We start from the raw sequence: 19,427 nt of genomic DNA on the forward strand, positions 1-19,427 counted from the left end.
GCCAAACTGCTGAGCCACCCAGGAGTCCCAGAATCCACAAAAAATTGACACATTATGTAGGAGATGTCAAAAAAAAAATCAGGATGAACTTTCAAGTATTGCGTGTAAGAGTATACAGATAGAGGTCCTCGTCAAGGTAAAGTTACAAAAGAAAGTTTCTTGTTGATTTGGAGGTATCTGTGGAACATGGGCAGGGAAGGAGTGTTAACTGATGGTCATCAAAATGAGAATGTAAAAGAAAAAAGTGGAATTTATAGTCTTTGGGAAGAAAGACTATAAATTGTTCTGTTCTGGTACTATGCAACTAAGGTCTGATTAGCATGCTGCATTTTCCTGATGTCCTATGTGAAACACAAACTCATTGTAGTCTTTTATGCATTGGAAAGTGACAAATGGTCCTTTTCTTTTAAATTACGAGATATCCTTGAAAGTGAGATGTTCTTTTTTTTTTTTTTTTTTGAAGATTTTATTTATTTATTCAGGAGAGACACACACACACACAGAGGCAGAGACACAGGCAGAGGGAGCAGCAGGCTCCATGCAGGGAGCCCCACGTGGGACTTGATCCCGGGTGTCCAGGCACTCAAACCGCTGGGCCACCCAGGCTGCCCGATCTTTTAAAAAAGATTTTATTTATTTATTCATGAGAGATGCACACACAGAGAGAGGTAGAAACACAGGCAGAGGGAGAAGCAGGCTCCATGCAGGGAGCCCGACATGGGACTCAATTCCGGGTCTCCAGGATCAGGCCCTGAAATGAGGGCAGATGCTCAACCGCTGAAAGTGAGATATTCTATGATATATCTGTAATACAAGAAAAAGGGACTTCTGCTTGACAAATTAGTTTTAAGCCTTAAATTATCCATTAACAACAACCCAAAATGTTATGGACACTCAAGGCATATAATTCTGTCTTCTACCTTGTCTGAGACCTTGAAAACATTATCACTTTCAGCACTTGATGTTAGTGTACATAAAATAAAACTAGGAATCTGTTCAAGGAAAAAATAAATGTGCCCATGCCATAGGAAGATAGAGCCAAAGTGTCCCTGGAGGCTCCCAAATGACTCTGGAAATTCTAGCAGGGTTCTCTGGGGAAGTATCAATGTGTCCGTGTGTTTTCAAGGAGCACCAGATCAGCTTTCATTCCCTAGGTGGGATCCCTTGGCCTGGCCAGAATTGTGTGGCTTGTTATCAGCTCCACTGCTTTGTTGTCCTTTCTGCCATTCCACCTACCGTGGCTGTGCTTCAAGACAACCTCCAATTTTATAAGACACCTGCACTCTCATTCTAGGTAAGAGCTTAAAAAATCAATGAAAAACATATTTCAGTAAATTTTTGTCTGCAGAAAAATATACATTTAGAAACATTTTCAAAGGTATTATTCTTACTTTTCTTCTTACATCTGTTTCTATTATACATTAGGCAATTATGAGTTTTTCATTCCCTACAGTTTTTTGTATGTTAAATAGAAAATAATTTATATAGAGAGAGTGTATTTCTTAGTATAAAACAAGCTGTACCTAGGGTTGTCTGTTTTTTTTTTTTGTTTTTTTTTTTAATGTCTGTGTGACAGTAGAATGAAAGAGAGGCAGGTATTTATTTACATTTTTAAAACCTTAAGATCCACTTAAATCTCTTCTTTATATTAGAGGCCCTGAAACCTGATCTTGTAGTTAAGATTTATGAGATATCTCTCAGTTTCTGGCTCTGACATTCTCCAAAAGGAGGGAGAGAATATCCTGTTTTTACAACACATTAAGAGCAAATAACTTGAAGCTATATTGAATGATCTGTAATCAGTAGAATAGTGATGTGATTAAAAATGATAAATCAGTGGAAAAATTCTTCAGAGGAGTAGTAGTAATTGTCTTCTTGGGAATTATTTGATATGAATAATCTCAGTTTTCCAATATTATAGGTATTTGCCTTAAACACAGGTCTCATTAATCTCCTGAGAATAAAATGATACATTTTGAGACAGAAAAGTCTTCTTTGTTGGTATAATACATGTATCTTTACTTTATCCAAATAAAGTGCAGAATATTTTAAAACTATTTGGAGAAATATGGGTGACTTCGTTGGTTAAGCGTCTGACTCTTGGCTTTGGTTCAGGTCATGATCTCATGAGTTCTCAACTAGGGTAATATCATAGAACTGCTTTTCTCCCAACTTTAGACATGTGGGGGCGGTTTTGGTTGTCAATAATTGAGAGATATATCTAACATTTAGTAGGTAAGGGTCATGAGGAATAAACATCTCACAATACAGAGAGATTTCCATACAACAAAGGACTATCCTGTCCACAATGCCATCAATAATCCTTTGGAGTAATAATAAAAACCAGCTCAAAACCAGAAAGCCAAAAAACAAAAAACAAAAACAAAAAACAAAAACAAAAACAAACAAACAAAAAAAAACCAGAAAGCCCTGCCCAAAACTTAAATATTTGCACTAGTGTCACGCACTATCATTGTGATCTTACTCATTGAGAATTATTTTATGCAATATTTTTAAATTTCGGGTCTGATAAATTCATTATTGGGTCATGAAATCAATGTAAAAGATTTCACGTGAAATCAATGTATCTTTTACATTGAGACTTGTTTAAATAGACAATATCAGTTTGTACTGCATATAGTTTGGGTATTATTACATGAATCTTTTGTTTCAATTATATATTTAGGTATAAATGTCTGTGCATACTGGATTGCCATGAAAAATTACTGTTTGCTGAGAGTAAGCATTAAAACAAAACAAAACAAGAAATTTTAAAAAATCACTTAATCTATATAGTTGGCTTTTTTATTTCACACTATACAACTTTACTTGGAGATATTAGATAAATCAGCCCCAGCTCAGTGAATCAGGTACCAATTATCATTGCAAGATATAAATTTAAGCCAAAATATCAACCTGACATTATTGAGAACTAGCTTTAGTGAGGAGATAACACTACATCAACAACTAAAGAACAGTGAGGGCAGCCCTGGTGGCTCAGTGGTTTAGCGTGGCCTTCAGCTCAGGGCGTGATCCTGGAGACCCGGGATCGAGTCCCACATCAGGCTCCCTGTGTGGGGCCTGCTTCTCCCTCTGCCTCTGTCTCTCTGTCTCCTCTCTGTGTATTCTCATGAATAAATAAATAAAATCTTAAAAAAAAAGAATAGTGAAAGTAGAAATATATATTATATATTATATATTTCAGGTCCAAGAATTCTAAAAAAAAGAAAGATCAATATAGACTTGAATAGTCAGAATTTTGAAGTAGATGTCAGACGAATTATATTTTCAGAAAGTGTGGCATTTGAAATGAACAGGAGTAGGATGATGGAATTTCTCCTTTGTTGAGAGACTAAGTGGAAGATTGTGAGTGTATAGTTTATTTGAAAAATTATCTTGCCTATCTTGTTTTTTAAAACCAATTATCTTTGAATTTTTAAAACTTCCAAGTTCATACATAAATAAGTTAAAAAATAATTGGAAGCTAATACTCCAGTGACTTTTAGTGGAACTAGAATCTGAAATAGCAAGTGATGTAAATTCTCCAAATAATGTGACAGAGGTGACCTAGTGTATATGCCAAATATAAATCTCCAACATTTTTCAATAAATAGTCTGTGAGCTTTGACATAACATTAGCATAATATTTCAAGCTTGGTATGTTTGCAAATATTTGTGGAATAAATAGAAGAATGAATGAAATGGGCCACAGAAATTAAATAATTCTTCAGTGTATTATATTCTTTATGTGACAATAAACTCGTTAGAACTCCATTAGTGTAATAAACAATGAAACATGGATTACTATTTCCTTTATTATCTTCTTAAAATATATGAACTTTTTATTTGTTGGTCAATGGTTATTTCATTTGTGTTTAAACAAGTCCATGTGGTGTTTTCTGAAACAAGTTTATTTTCATGAGTGAAGTGAAGCCATGAGTAGCATTTACTATAACTATTTCACAATGTATTAATCTTTGTGTATATAATGCCAGTAATATTTCAGTTTATATGCATTGTTATTTATGAAACAATATTCTGGAAGGGCATATATGTATCAACTGTCAGAATTCCTACATCATGAGACAGTTACAAATATAAACTCTTCTCTGCAAGACTCTTGCTTCCATAATCCACATGCAATCACTTTAGAGCCAACAGCTGAATTACATTCTAGTTTTTGTGGTTTAAAAAAAAATAGAAAGAAAATGAGCTAAGTCTTTAATTATAAGTCTGTGATATATCTGTGGAGCTGAAGAAATATGTGTCTTTGCATGTAATGATTAATGAAAAAATTGATCATCGTGATGGCTATTTCCATATATAATTTGTAGGCTTACAAAATTATCATTTTAAGAAATAGCTATTTGTTATGCTTGGACATACTGAGAATTATATTTATTCTAGTTAGATTTATATTAGGATATTTATTTTCCAAATAATATATTTTATATCACAAAAGATGCCTCAAATAAAAATTTATATATATTTTAGAATTGTATGGCAATAGTGTGATTTTGCTCACTCATTTTACGTGTTTCTTTTGGAGAAGCAAAAACATAAGACTGTTATTCTGATTTTTACATTGAATTTTTGCTGTTTTTCTCTTATTTAAAATCTATTATAGAAATTATATTTCTAGAACTGTAAATGGATGTAAATCCCTCACATGCCAGATTCATTCATACAAGCTTGATATATATGCATGTTCATTAATCTTCCAGAAGTGTTCATTTGTTGAGGAACAGGATTCCATGCCCACAGGTGTGTGCATGTTTTTCATGCATATCCAGATCTCCCTTTATAAAAGTCTAGGTGGTTATATTTGTATCACATCAACTATTTCCTGGCCAAAGCTAATTGGGTCAGGATGAGCACCTGACTTGAAGAAACTCATTCAATTAAAGGTGAAAGGAATAATCTGTTTCTTTGTTAAGAATTTTAAATAAAGGGATGCCTACGTGGCTCCGTGGCTCCACAGTTGAGCATCTGCCTTCAGCTCACAGTGTGATCTTGGAGTTCCAGGTTCAAGTCCCACATCAGGCTCCCTACAGGGAGCCTGCTTCTCCCTCTGTCTATATCTCTGCCTCTCTCTCTGTGTGTGTGTCTCTCATGAATAAATAAATAAATAAGATCTTATGAAAAAAAAAGAATTTTAAATAAGTTGGCAGTGGACTTTGAAGTTAAATGGTCATGAACATCATTTGGTGTTAGGACAGAAGAAAACCAGGGCCTACCTGAATTATAGGGATGCAAAACTGAATTAGATAGGAAAACTATACTGTTGATCAGTAAATAGTATTAACAGGCTGAAGCATCAGAAATCAAAAGCTGTATAAACCAGAAGAGAGAATGAAGAAATGTGTTGTTTCCCATACATCGTGCATACCACATGACCGCACTTTCTGCAGTTTGACTTCAAAGTTGTATTCTTTAATACCTTTCTATTATTGTTCTGGGTAGGTTTCAGTTCTTTGTAACGAAAGAGCTTTGATACTCAGTATGGATAGTAAACCATCTTGCTACCCAATATTTTCACTGCAATGAAGGACAAGGGATCTATATGTAGATTGCAGATCGTATACTCACTGGTTATAACTATTTGTGTGTATAGAAGAGTAATACATTCTGAAGATTTTCACAAAACAGCTGCATTCCTTGATTGCAATGGGATATAATAACCTCCAATTTGTAAGAAATTACATTCACAGTATTTAGATAGTTGTGAAATAACCTGATGCGCAGATTCCTCAGAATAAATTAGGAATAAAAGTGCTTATTTCAACAATTCTATGGCTGAATGTGTGTGGTCCCCTGCCCCCATTTCCTATGTTAAAAAACTAATGCCGGATGGTGATATTACTGGGAGATGGGAGATGACTGGTCATAAAGGCCGAATGCTCATGGCTGGGATAGAAACCTCCCACTCAGCAGCATTAACTTCTCTCCTGGAAGATGAGATTATAAATGCAAAGTAGAATTATTTTATTTCATTTTATTTTATTTTATTTTATTTTATTATTATTATTTTTTACCCATTCCCTAACCCAACTGCTTCGACTTCAATTGATTTTCTCTTTATCTCTTAAATTCCTCCTCTCTCTTTCTACCTATGCCTTGCAGAAAGGATTTTACTGGAAGAGATTTTTTAAGTTCTGAGATGAAAGAAGCCTTTTCCCTTGAATTCATTTGATACAATATCTCTTCAGAAGCAAATGCTGAGATTGCTAATTGCAGAATTAGGTCATTGATGGGAGAGGGGAACTTGATAAATTTAAGGCATTAAAAAAAAAGACATTTTCAGGCAGAGTACATATGGACTTCATATTTATCCTTTCTCTTACTGAGAGTAATAAAAGCTGATACCTTTGTACCATTTATGGTAAATGTAATGGTATATAATATTTAAATTTCACAAAACTCACGACAACTGGTTATAGTAGGTGACATTTTTATCTCAATTTTACCACCAAGGAAACTTCAAAACTGTGACTTCAAGAAATTAAATAATATTTTGGTAATGTTATTCAATTAATAAGTGATGAAGACCTAATTACAAACCTCAGTTCTTCTCATCCAATAATACTGTCATCCTTTTAGAAAAATACTTCATAATATAATGAGTACCACATACATTTTTAAAAATTCTGTATAAAATAACATTGATCTCATCTGATCAGTACAAAATATATGGAAAGAGCAATTTTTTTATTATCAATAGAAGGAAATTCTGAAGTTGTACTTTCAGATTAAAAAAAAGAAGAAATATGCTTTGCACTCCAAGATGGAGCAACTAGTCACATGACTATGTAAATGTAAATTAATTAAAATAAAATTTAATTGTCTTCACTCTCACCAGGCACATCTCAAGTGTTCTATAGCCACTGTGACTGGTGGTTACCAATTTAGACAGATGAAGGACATTTCCTTCAAAGTGGAAAGTTCTCTCTGAAAGTACTGGGCTATGATCTTAGCATTATAATTTAGAGCAAAGCCTGAGGACCAAATTAGTCTTCCAACTGTTTTTATAAGTACAGTTTTATTGGAATATAGCAACATTCATGTGTTTGCATGTTGTTAATGACTTTCTCCTCATTGAAATAGCAGAGTTGAATAGTTGGGCGAGAGACAGTATGGATCCTAAAATCTATTTCTTATGTTACTGTTTAAGGAAAAGGTTTGTCAGACTTTGACCTAAAACCTCTCTTTTAAGCTCCCAATAATTAGCATGATTTTCTGGCTAAATTACTATTATTACATAAGTATTTATAATCCTTTGCCCTCTTCACTGTCCTCTTCCTTCTTCCTCCTCTCTTCTTTCCTTGATATTATTTCAACCACATATTCTTTTACTTGAATTGGAAAGCTTGAAAATCTCTTCAGGAATTTCTTATTAACTTGATAATGAAAATATTTCTTGGACCTAGATTCCCACATACTTCTATATGTTTTCAGCCACCATGACATTGAAGTAAAAATAAAATGGTGTTTTTAATAAAAGTCACGAAAAATATCATTATCCTGACGTCTGGATATGGGATGTGGAAATGAAGTAATCTTTCAGTTTTATGGGCCTAAATAGAGAAGAAGGTTCCCTAGTGTTAGAGTCTTATCCATCTCTCTTTTTGTTTATATCTTTGTAAGAGCAAGTTCATATTTTCATTATAGTACATATTATCATTTGTTCCAATCCAGATAGATTTTTTAAGAGAAAAATCCAAAGACAGGATAAAAAATTGTCTACTTTTCTTATTTCATTCTTATCTAAAAACATACTAAGACCTTACTTGGCTGATTCATATAATAAAATGAAAGAGAAAGAATTTTCTCTGGCTTCTCTCATATAGGACAATAATATCTACATAAAAAGTAATTTATTTCCAAAAAATATCCCCTGTCACCATACTGTGATTGCAGTTGAAATTTGAATTCAACTGTTGAGCTATGTAGTAACTATAAATAAAGCTTTATCTGTGTTTATTAGCAGTAATATTAGCCTGATGAGAAAATCTCTTGGGCTTTCTCCACAAGTTAATCACTTTGACTCTTGGTGGATCAAACGATTTACCTGATATTTGATCAGACGCCTTACTGTGCACCATTTTTACTCATTTTACCCAAGTGTTAAGAAATAACGGAGATGTGATAGAGTGAGTTATTTTCTCCATCTTAATACCATGAACATCTAGCCAGCATATTATATAGCGTTATACAGGGGAGCATTCATGACACAGTGTATCCCAGCTCTGCCTCTTGCTGGCTGTGTAATCACCCACATGTTACATAACCTCTCTGTTCTTCAGATTCTTCGTCTATTGAACAGGGATAAAAGACGTACCTATCCCATGGGTTGTTGGAGAGTCAAATAAATTAATATCTGTACAACCTTTAGAATAAGTCCCCAGTAAACTCTTACTAAATGTTAGAGAGTTTTTGGAAAGTGAAGTGGAAAGATAGCATATATTAGAACCAGCCATATTTTCCCTTAAATCCCACTTGTGCATTTCTTGTCATGTTAAATTCTCTGACCCTCAGTTTCTTCATTTATAAAGACTAGATCCAACTATACTCATTTTATAAATGATTAGTAGCTGTAGTAAAGGTCAGTGACAAAATATGGAGGATGCTTGGCATATGTATGACAGTTAGTAAGACCATTTATATTAACATAATTGTGTAAATATGAGGACTCCAAATGAGCTGACTCATTAAGTCATTCTGGTCAGCCAACAAATGTATAATTCTCGGCTCATTGACTCGAATCTCCTCAGAGAGCTGTCTTGTAAAAATCTGTTGAACAAATGCTTAACTAGTAAGCTTTGTGCCTGCTCTTAAGAAAACCTACTCTTTCTCTTTGCCAATACGTGTCTTCTTCTCCTGGAGTTAAGATAAGAATCATGATTTCACAGACTGTGAGAACTGGAAACCAACTGAAATATACGTGAGGTCCAAAATGGTCAAAGTATCCTCCCCAGAATTGTACAACTATTTTGCCAAATTTTTTACAGGAAACTATGCTGACCCCATTCCTCGCTTTTTCTTACATCACTTTGCATTTAATATATATATATATATATATATATATATATATATATATATACACACACATATATATGTATATATATCTTCTGTATACTTGTTTGTATAATTTCAGAATGTCTGCAAGTACATGTATAATTTTTCTTCAAGTTCTAAGGTTCTTGAAAACAAGAATCTTGAGGTTTTCTCCTTTTAGATGCTTCCAAACAAATATATTAGTGTTATGAAAAAAAAGTGATGAATGGTTAATTAGTGAAAGAATTGTTACCAGCTTCACAGTAAAGTAGAAATTCTCGCATGTAAAGTGTCTGCGGGTTTCCATAACAAAATTTCATAAACTGAATGGCTTATACAACAGAAATTAAATTCTTAATGTTCTGGAGGCTTGGGAAGTCCAGGATCAGGGTGGGGTTCTTCAAGGGCATATTTCTTAGCTTGGAGATGACCACCTTTTTGCTGCATACTCAGTGGTCAGAGAGAACCAACAAGCTCACTGGTACCTCTTTTTAAAAATACATTAATTCTGGGCACCTGCGTGGCTCAGTTAGTTAAACATCTGCCTTTGGCTCAGGTCATGATCCCAGGACCGCACTGGGCTCCCTGCTCAATGAGGAGCCTTCTCCCTCTACCAGCCACTCCCCCTGCTTTTGCCCCCCCCCTCTCTCTCAAATAAATAAATAAAATATTACAAAAATCAATAAAAATACACTAGTTCCATTATGAGGTTCCCACTTTATGACTATCATCTAAACCTAATTGTATCCCAAAGGTGCATCTCCAAATTCTACCACATTGGAGGTGAGGGCTTCAACAAATGAATTTCAAGGGGTCACAATCCTGTCTATAGTACAGGGGCAAGTTTTCTAATGCAATTTATATAAGTATTCCCATTCAGATCAGTGTTCCTGTGTCTGACATTTCGGACACTGAAATACAGCAGATGCATAGATACATGTATGCAACATTCAGAGCTCGCTCCATGTCACTGTTCATATTGTTACCCATTCTTGGAATGCTTTAAGTCACAATGGTTTGGATGGAGAAAGGCTTTTACAACACATCATATCTTCTCCTAAAATGGTTGATATGCTCCAGTAGGTTTCCTTGCCTCCCATTCTGCAATTATTGTAAGCATAAGCCAAGATGTATGTCACACTGCAATTTTGACATGGTAATTTTTATTAAATATTAAAAAATAATGCAAAACTTTTAAATTACTAAATAATGTGTGAAATAGACTTCCTCAGTCCTTTCTTTAATCATATAACCTTTCTGACCCTAAGCAATGATGCCATTTCTTGGAATCATAGATATGTTAAGACTCATGCTATCTGGGTTGGAAGCCAGGGATTAGGGGGCCAGAACTAACGTCAAGGTAACGGAATGAGCTAATGCCATGTATGTCTATTATTCATGCATTACTAGGTAAAAACAAAACAAAACAAAACAAAAAGAATATTATTATATTATATTAATTATATTATATTATATATAATAGATTCATATCAATCATACCAAAACAACTGTATCAAATAGACCTCAACAAAATATCTTACTTTTGGCCATTGTTATTAATAGGAATAGTCAGTTTCCTCACTTGTATTGGGTTAGAAAAAAAAAGATTAAAAAAAATAATAATAAAAAAAAAATAAAAAAAAAAATAAAAAAAAAAAAAAAAGAAAAAAAAAGATTGAGAATACTGCAGTTTATCCTCTCTTGTAGTTTGTTTTATGTATTCTCAATGACATGCACATAATGCCACTTAAATTAAGATTATATACTTAATGTATTCTTGATATGCATATTTCTATATTCTGAGAATAAGAATGAAAAAAATGATGAGTTTTCCTTCCCCAAATCAAGGAACTTTTATGAGCAGCAATATATTAAGGTATTATTCTGAAGAATTCAGAAATATGGAATTCTCCAAATTATTTAGATTAGTTTACTTTCTTTTCTCTTAATACCTGTTGTATTAATATACAAATGCTCTGTAGATTCCAAGTATGCCTTAAGACTTCTGATTTCTTTATTAAAATATTAGACTAATTTAGATTATATAAAACATTGGATATCTTTTTTAATTTATAAGGATTACAAATGAAGATTAAAGTCATGCTACCATTGGTATCATTAATGTAATCAAGGAGAGAAGGGTTATTAATTTCAAACAAGTAAAACCACCTTTGGTTAGTTTAACTGAAAAATTATTTATTAAAAAGATTACTTGTATCTTCCAGAATCAAAAAGGAAGGCTGCTGAACTGGGCTGAGAAAAAAGAGCAGGACAGAAGGGAGACCAGGCAGCCAAGAACACAGCTAACATCACATCATGCACTGGGTCTGGTTAGAAAATTGCCTCTTGCTGAGACCGCTGGGCATGCCCTTCTGAGTTGTTGGAATTCAGTGCAGCTGCCACTGTGGTCACTGGACTCTGGCTATCTTAACTGCCACCACAATGTCCCAGAGGATTTATAAACTGTCATACAGAAACACTGTCTAGGACAGGTGAATCTGACTCGTAGAGAAGAGATCTCAAGTTCAGGCTGAGTCACATGACTGTATGAGCTTTTGACTATGGATTTGGCTCTTTAGGTTATAGGGGAAAGACTTCACCAGGTCTTGCAAGGTGTCAGACTGCCCAACCATAGGAAGACCATTTCAATGCTAATCAGCCAAAAAACAAGCAATACTGTCTCACTGTTTGTCTCTTGTTAATTTTGATGCCTGTCTCTATTGTGAGTCTAGTCTTTGGTCACATAGAAGCTTCAAATAATTATATTTTTCCTAAATTAAATAATAAAAATTTCTGAATCGCCACCTAAATTTCTTATGCACTACTGATGCTCTTTATTATCAATAATTTTGATTTGCAAAATTATTCTTCCTAAATATTTCAGGGATTAATTTTAGCTTCTTATTCAGCTTTGGTTGCTTATCAATAATAAAACTAGTGTTCAGTTATTAGATGGTCTCTCTTTTGTTGGACATTAGGTTTGATATTTACTTGGTACTAGCGAATCCTGACTGAGAATGTATTATTGGTACACAGAAGAAAATTTTCATTTGTTCTCCGATGAGTTTGCTCTCTCTATGGCATTAATACTAGCATATGAGTGAATGCAACACATAATTATTACTTTCCTTTCCTTGATGTGATTCCTAGATAATTGTCTGTTGGTGCCTAAATGCATTTATGCAGCTGTTAATACAGGCATGCAAGACTCCCTCCCTCGGTCCCACCACATACTCACACATACACACACAATGCTGCTATTTCTGCTACTCATCTGCTAGTTACAAAGGAAGCTATGTGCAGGGAACCTAGAGGCAGTGATAGACCTGAGCTCACCATTTCACAAAAGACAAAAAAAAATTATGGATGTGAGTTGTATACATGAATATTAACATTTAAATTTTTTATGCAGGATATATATCAAGATGTATTATGTTTAATATACTTACATCCTGAATCATTATCTTAAGAGCTAAAAGTATTTTGAATTACTGAGCTAGAAGCTACTCAGATGATATGACCAGGTCTTTTCTGCATTATCAAGCACAACAAAATAGTCTAAATTACTAGACACAGTTCTGTTACTCAATAAGGGAATCTATAATATTAATTCTACCCAAATAGGCTCATTTATCTCTTTTTGTTGATCATATCTATTATTAGTAAAAAAAAGTATGTCTTTTGAGTAAAAGAAGTTGGATTTATGAGCATTAGCAATTAGCAATCAAGGGAAAAATTTAAAAATAAGACAAATACATGTGCAAATAATCAAATTTAGAGAGAAGAAACGTAATGTAAAAACTAAGTTATTTTAAATTCATTGAAGAGTCTTATCATATGTGAGTTAAATTCAATAAACTAGGATATCATAATAAAAGTATGGCAGTTAGGGCCTACAGTTTATCCCCAAAATTGAAAAGGTCAAGTGTTGTTACTTCCTAAGACTTAAGTTTCAGGTTGGTATTTTGTATATATGTAGAAAGAGAAGAGAGAAGGCAGAGATGGAAATGGTAATTCTGTTTTATAAACTTAAGATTTTGTTTTGTCAACATATGCACATATTTACATAAAATAAATTAAACAAAACGTACAATATAAAAGCATTAACCAATCTTTTGGAAATAATTTTAATGAACAAAAAATGCAGAGATAATAAAGTACATTAAAATTTTTGATATTGGAGAAATGGAAACAGAATAATGGTGACACAATAAAAAGGATTAGATGAGTAAATGGTAATATAACTGTATACCAAATTCCTTAGCCATTATGGAAAATGATGTTTAAGTTTAATTGATTGCAAAGGGTACGCAGGCTTACTGACTATGATAAAGAGTCTTTGGGTCCATAAACACAGATGTGGCCCGGCCCTCTTCTCATAGCCCTGTTGAAAGGCTTGGAATTGACTCTTGGGCAACTAGGAAAATAAAATGCTGATACTCTGACTACTGCTATTGCTATGAGGAAATAAAGTCCTTCATCTCTGACCCATGAATCTTCTATCTTCTTCTAGCTTCTAAGAGACTTTGCCAATTTATTGGCTTGATTGCAGGGACTATAAAACTGCAGAAATTTTGCAATTATTTGACAGTCTTCCACACCATTTCTTCTAATATCCCTTAGTTCAGAATTTAGACAAATAAATACACCTAGTCCCAAGGGAGCCTGGGGAATGTTATCATTTAGCTTAGCATTAAATTTGGTATATTGCTACCAGTAGGAGAGAGTACTAGATTTCAGGGTAGGACACAGAAACTTACTGCCAAAGCCTAAAAAAAAAACCTGCTTCACAATTTATTTTTATGTGGAAAAAAAAAAAAAACATACTAACAAATGGAAATATTTACAGATTACGTATTTTATAACACATTTTTATAAAGATTATCTCTGGGTAATAAGGATGTGTTAGTTTGCTAGGGTAGCTATAGCAAAGTACCACAACATAAGTGGCTTCAACGATGGAAATTTATAGTCTTATAGTTTTGGAGGCTTGAAGTCCAAGATCAAAGTGTCAATTAGGTTGGTTCATTCTGAGAGTTGTGAGGGAAGGAGATGTTCCAGGTCTCTTTCCCTGGCTTATAGATTGCCATTTTCTTTTTTGTCTCTTCACTTTTGTGTTCTCCCTGTTTGCATGCCCCTGCGTCCAAAATTCCTTTTCTTTTTTCTTTTTTTTAAAAGGACACCAGTCATATTGGATTAGGACTCACTCTAATGACCTCATCTTAGTTAACAAATTAGATTTTAAACTGATCTGTTTCCAAATAAGGTCACATTCTGAGGTACTGGCAGTTCGGACTTCAAAATCTGAATTTTTAGGGCACATAACCCATAACAGAATACATAGATGATATTTTTTTCCTGTTTATTTATTTATATCCAAGTATTGCTATATTGCTTTTTTATTATTTTGATAACTTAAAAGGGATACATTTTTTAAAACAAAAGGTCAAAGTGTCTTGTGCATTCATTATGTTTATACAATCTTGTGAATAGTCTCAAACTTTAGTTTATTGCCACCCACATATTTTTAATCTTCAGTAAAAAATGTTTAGTAGCTGAATCAATAGATAAACGTCTCCAGATTTGCCACAACATGTTGTTACATTTCTCTTCCAGCATACTTGAATAATTTTTGTTTTCTTTTGCTTTGCCTCCTTGCTTAAATCTTCAAGCCTCCATATACTCACAAAATTACTGCATCTATATTTAATCTTTGGCCTTATATCCTTCAATAGGAGTGGCTGAAAGTCTGAAACCATGAACTATATTTTAAACCATGCAATACATTTCTGACTTCAATATTGAATTGGTGGGAAATCATATCAACTGAGCTTCATTCCCACTGATTTAGAGACTTTGAGTGGGAGTTTTTGAGTGATGACTGTTCCAGTAGAATGTGAAGGTAATTGTAACAGTTTGACATACAAGAACAGTGACTGCTTCAAGCATGAGGACATAGAGAACAAACCAAGATAAAAGGAAGACTTGGAAACAAAGACTACATTCTGAACTACTTCTTTCCAAGTACTTTACTCTGGAAGAGAACTTGTTAATGAATAACCACTATTGAATAGCTGCCACAGAAAGCAAACAGAGAGCTATTCTACTATTAGTTACATTTTCATGCAAAGGTTACTCATTTGTGTCTGAAAACTCAAATATTCCATATCACCCCGGAAGTATATGGTGGAAAGGAATGTTTAGGTAACCACCTTAGACCAAAGGAAGAGGCAAGGGACAGGAATAATGAAGAAAGAAAAGTTGACCACAAATAAAGGAGCCTTAAACCAAGAAAAAGAAAGGAATGGAGGCTGACAGTTGATGTGGGGAAATGTGTGGCTCATATTACTAAGCCCCAGAATAAACTACGAGCTAACATGTTGGTTAAGGTCATGGAAAGATAGATCGTATATTCTTAGATGTACTACTCTCATATAGCAATATTTGTTGTTTTAAAATCCTGGTTACCATAAGATACCAGAGGTTTATATAAGCATTATTACTTGTTAACATCAACAATGTGTTGGGAACCTTAAACATCTAAGATTTTCAATCTCATTTTAACAAAAATACTGTATTCATTGTTCTATTCATGATTTTTTTTTCAGAAACAAATCCTAATTTTTTATTTTAAAACAGAGCATCTCTCATAAGTCACTTTTATTTTCTTATTCTTCAATCAATATCTAGGTTTCTTTTCTGCTTCTTACAACATCTTCTAATCACAACCACCACCACCCTCCTGTGAGAGATCCAGAAAACTTACTGGATTGATTCCACAAGACATGTCATTGTAGTTAATAATGTGTTGGATAAATAAATTGCAATTAACAGTGACATTAACTAAGAGTTCATATTTTTAATTCATTTTTTTTCTTATTGGATTTTCTGATAATGAAAGATTCAGTATCAGTCTCTTAATGATTCCTCTCAAATTTCAAAGAAACTTCAAAAAGCCCTATAGAATCTTCACCTCAGGGGTTGATGTATGGAACTACACAGCACTATTTATATTTAAAATATTGAGCAAATTGGATGTTAAATCAGCATGGCTTTACTTTCTATTGGCTTCTAAGAAATATAGCTCATAAAAACTCTGAATGTATCTTTTATAATCTAAAGATATAGTTCAATCTTAATAATTCAAGCAGGAGAAATTTATCATTTTCAAAGCCTTGAAACAAGTGTATCTGAGTAAATAAAACATTTTAGTCAGGCCTCATGAATAATAATTTAAGTCTGAATGAGATGCTATAATCATGGAAAAAAGAAGAAGACAAATGACAATTTAAAAATTCTAAAGAAATAAAAATGTTCTGACATGATAGAAACTGATAGTTTATCACTTCCACAGTTTTTATTCCAACTTCTCTGCTTTTGATTTAAGCAAAAGCACATCTTGCGCATCTGATACCCAGAGCAGATAATTTTTTATATATCTTATATTTGTATAACAAAAATATATTTGATAATAATCTTGCAATGATCAATTATGATCACTTTTTAAGTTACTCTTTAAAATCGACAATTTGGGGCCTCTGGGTGGTACAGTTAGTTAAGTGTCCACTCTTGGTTTCTACTCAGATCATGATCTTGCCATTGTGAGATTAAGCCCTGCATCAGGCCCCATGCTCAGTGAGGAGTCTACTTCAGATTCTCTCTCTTTCTTAAATAAATCTTTAAAAAATAACTAAAATCAACAATTTAAAAGAAAAATTCAAACTTTAAAGACATTTGTATGTAATAAAATTTATATTGTATTATTTTAAATATATACTTTACTGCTACCGCCAATGCACATTATGCCTTTCATGTTCACAGTTTGTTTCACTTTAAATATTTTAAATGTAAGTAAAAACTCTAAGGAGTCACGTAGAACAGTATAATTCAAGTTACTCAAGTTATTTCTTCATTTTTAAAGTCATTGTGCTTTTACCATTTACGTAGAATCTACTATTTAAAAACAAGGTAATGTAATACTGTGGGGGATGGGGACAAGATCTGTACCTAGAATGAACTTGAATGATTCTGAGTCATTCAGAACTTAATGAAGGACCAAACATGTATCACTTGAGTGTGTATGTGTATGTTGAAGAATATAAATATATAAGATGTGGTTAAAAAACACTTGGGAAGACTCAAAATTACTTTTCCAATAAACATGGTTTACATGCTTATATGGTGTGAAACATTAATATTTAATGAGAACACTTGATTTGGTAGGACTGTTTTAAATGTTTTTCAGATCTGTTCAGCATTAAAAACACAGACATAAAACATTTTTCTTTTCAACCATGAAAAAATGATCTACTGAATTTGTATTAGGTTAGTCACAAAAATAGATCAGAGGATGCTAATCCATGAGAAATGTGTCTCCTCCCCCTATTCTTCCCTTCCTTTAAAACCAAGAGATGCGTGTAATTTAACCATGCTTGCTTTGGGTAACAACCAGCATGGGGTTGAAATGCATTGAGTCTGCTTTCTAAGGAAGTATAATACTTCACATTTACAATGCATCACTGAACAGAGGTCAAATAGAGTAGTTCTAACATCATACAGCACATCAAACTACCCACAGTAAAGTAACTCTATATACCCTGTGAATATTTCTCCCACATTAACAAGTGTGTCATCAATCTCTCAGCCAACTTAAGCCCAGTTGTAAATTTATGGTATCATGCTTCCCAACATGTTCCCACTCAGCTTTCATGATTGTCTCTAAGATATAATCACTGGGAAAAAAGTAAAGGTATTTATTTTTGATTGACAGATTAATCTAAAATGATTATCATTCCCTACTGAGAATTTTGGGTGTTATATAAACTATTAAAAAATTGTAAGTGTGTATCTAATACAAGAATTATAGAATTATTCATCTGGTTTCTTTTTAAATTTCTTTGTAGCTATCCAACTGAAGTAGCAGTTAGGACCATCACCTTGAAGAGACATAATGAATGTCAGAAGAGTTTACATAATTCCTAAATTACAAATTAAAAATGGCATGAGAGTAAAAGAGATCATTAGAAATTCTATAACTGTGAAGGTAAACATTTTACTTAAAGTGGATGATAATCTATGTATAAATCATATGTGAATGCACAAGCTTTTTTAAAGTTAGTGTATTTTCCTTGCTGTTTACTACTTGTTTGTGGACATTTTCAGGGTGTGTGTGTGTGTGTATATATAAAATTTTAAGTAACAGAGCAATATTAATATCACATTTCAACCACGAAGAAAAATTGAAGAAATTATGGCTTCTTTGGACAATTCTTTCATTATATGGTTATATGATCATATTTATATACAGGAAAACAGAGATTCAGGTTTAGAGATTTTTATTCCATTTTCCTTCAAGTAAGAAATCTAAGCATTTATCATGTGTATATATACACCTACTTTTAAAATGCCTCCATGAAGCATTTATTTAATACACATTTGAGCATTGTGCATATTTCAAGGGTATAAAATGAGTGAGGTTAAGTTTCCTGGTTTGAAGAGACTGTAGTCTAATGAGAAAAATATATATTATTGGACAGGGTGTTTTGTTTCTGTTTTTAAAGAACACACTAGGGAAGTATGAAATTCAGATCCTTCAAAACTCGTATTCTTTACCAATGAAATATCGTTCAAATTGTTTAGACACATGTTCTTTTAAAGATCCATGATGGAGACCTGACCTGTGCCACTGCAGATAATAAAAGTGATGCTATCTCTTGGAAAGAAGAGTCTTCTTTCAGAGCAGGTGACTCATCTTCCATGGCTGTCTAGGCTGGGATCTGGGAATCAAAGGTGAATAAACAGAGCACAGAGCCTAAGATTGTTTTTTTTTTTAAGATAAAGTTACAAAGTCAGTCTGCATAGAGAATAGAAGGGGGGAACATTGCTTTTTTTATTTGTCAAAAAAGAAATGCGTGTGTGCATTTTTTGTATACAGACATGTATATGTGTTTTTGGATATATGAATTTACATTCTCAAAATTAATTATCAGATTGTTTCCTCATGCTGCTTTTATTTTTTATTTTTTATTTTTTTTTAAATATTTTATTTATTTATGACAGATACAGAGAGAGAGAGAGAGAGGCAGAGACACAGGCAGAGGGAGAAGCAGGCTCCATGCACCGGGAGCCCGATGTGGGATTCGATCCCGGGTCTCCAGGATCACGCCCTGGGCCAAAGGCAGGCGCCAAACCGCTGCGCCACCCAGGGATCCCCCTCATGCTGCTTTTAAAGGCAGAATGGGAATTCTTTCTAAGGGTATTCAATAATTAGCAACTACAAATGATAGTGCTTTAATTTTTGAAAAAGATAATGATAAAATGTCTTAGATAAAGAATAACCAAAACTCTAATTGAGTATAAAACTAGTTCTTTAG

The 19,427-nt window shown here is 33.3% G+C and overlaps 1 long non-coding RNA gene across 1 annotated transcript; it reads left to right on the forward strand.

Annotated features, from left to right (window-relative positions):
• Positions 1–10,074: 10,074 nt before the first annotated feature.
• LOC125752950 (uncharacterized) lies at positions 10,075–18,081 on the forward strand. The gene is made up of 3 exons (XR_007403612.1): positions 10,075–10,210; positions 11,280–11,546; positions 17,958–18,081. It is a non-coding gene; the product is annotated as an uncharacterized LOC125752950 (long non-coding RNA).
• The last annotated feature ends 1,346 nt before the right edge of the window (positions 18,082–19,427 follow it).

Source organism: Canis lupus, chromosome 18, assembly GCF_003254725.2.
Source record: "Canis lupus dingo isolate Sandy chromosome 18, ASM325472v2, whole genome shotgun sequence".
NCBI classification, from domain to species: domain Eukaryota; kingdom Metazoa; phylum Chordata; class Mammalia; order Carnivora; family Canidae; genus Canis; species Canis lupus.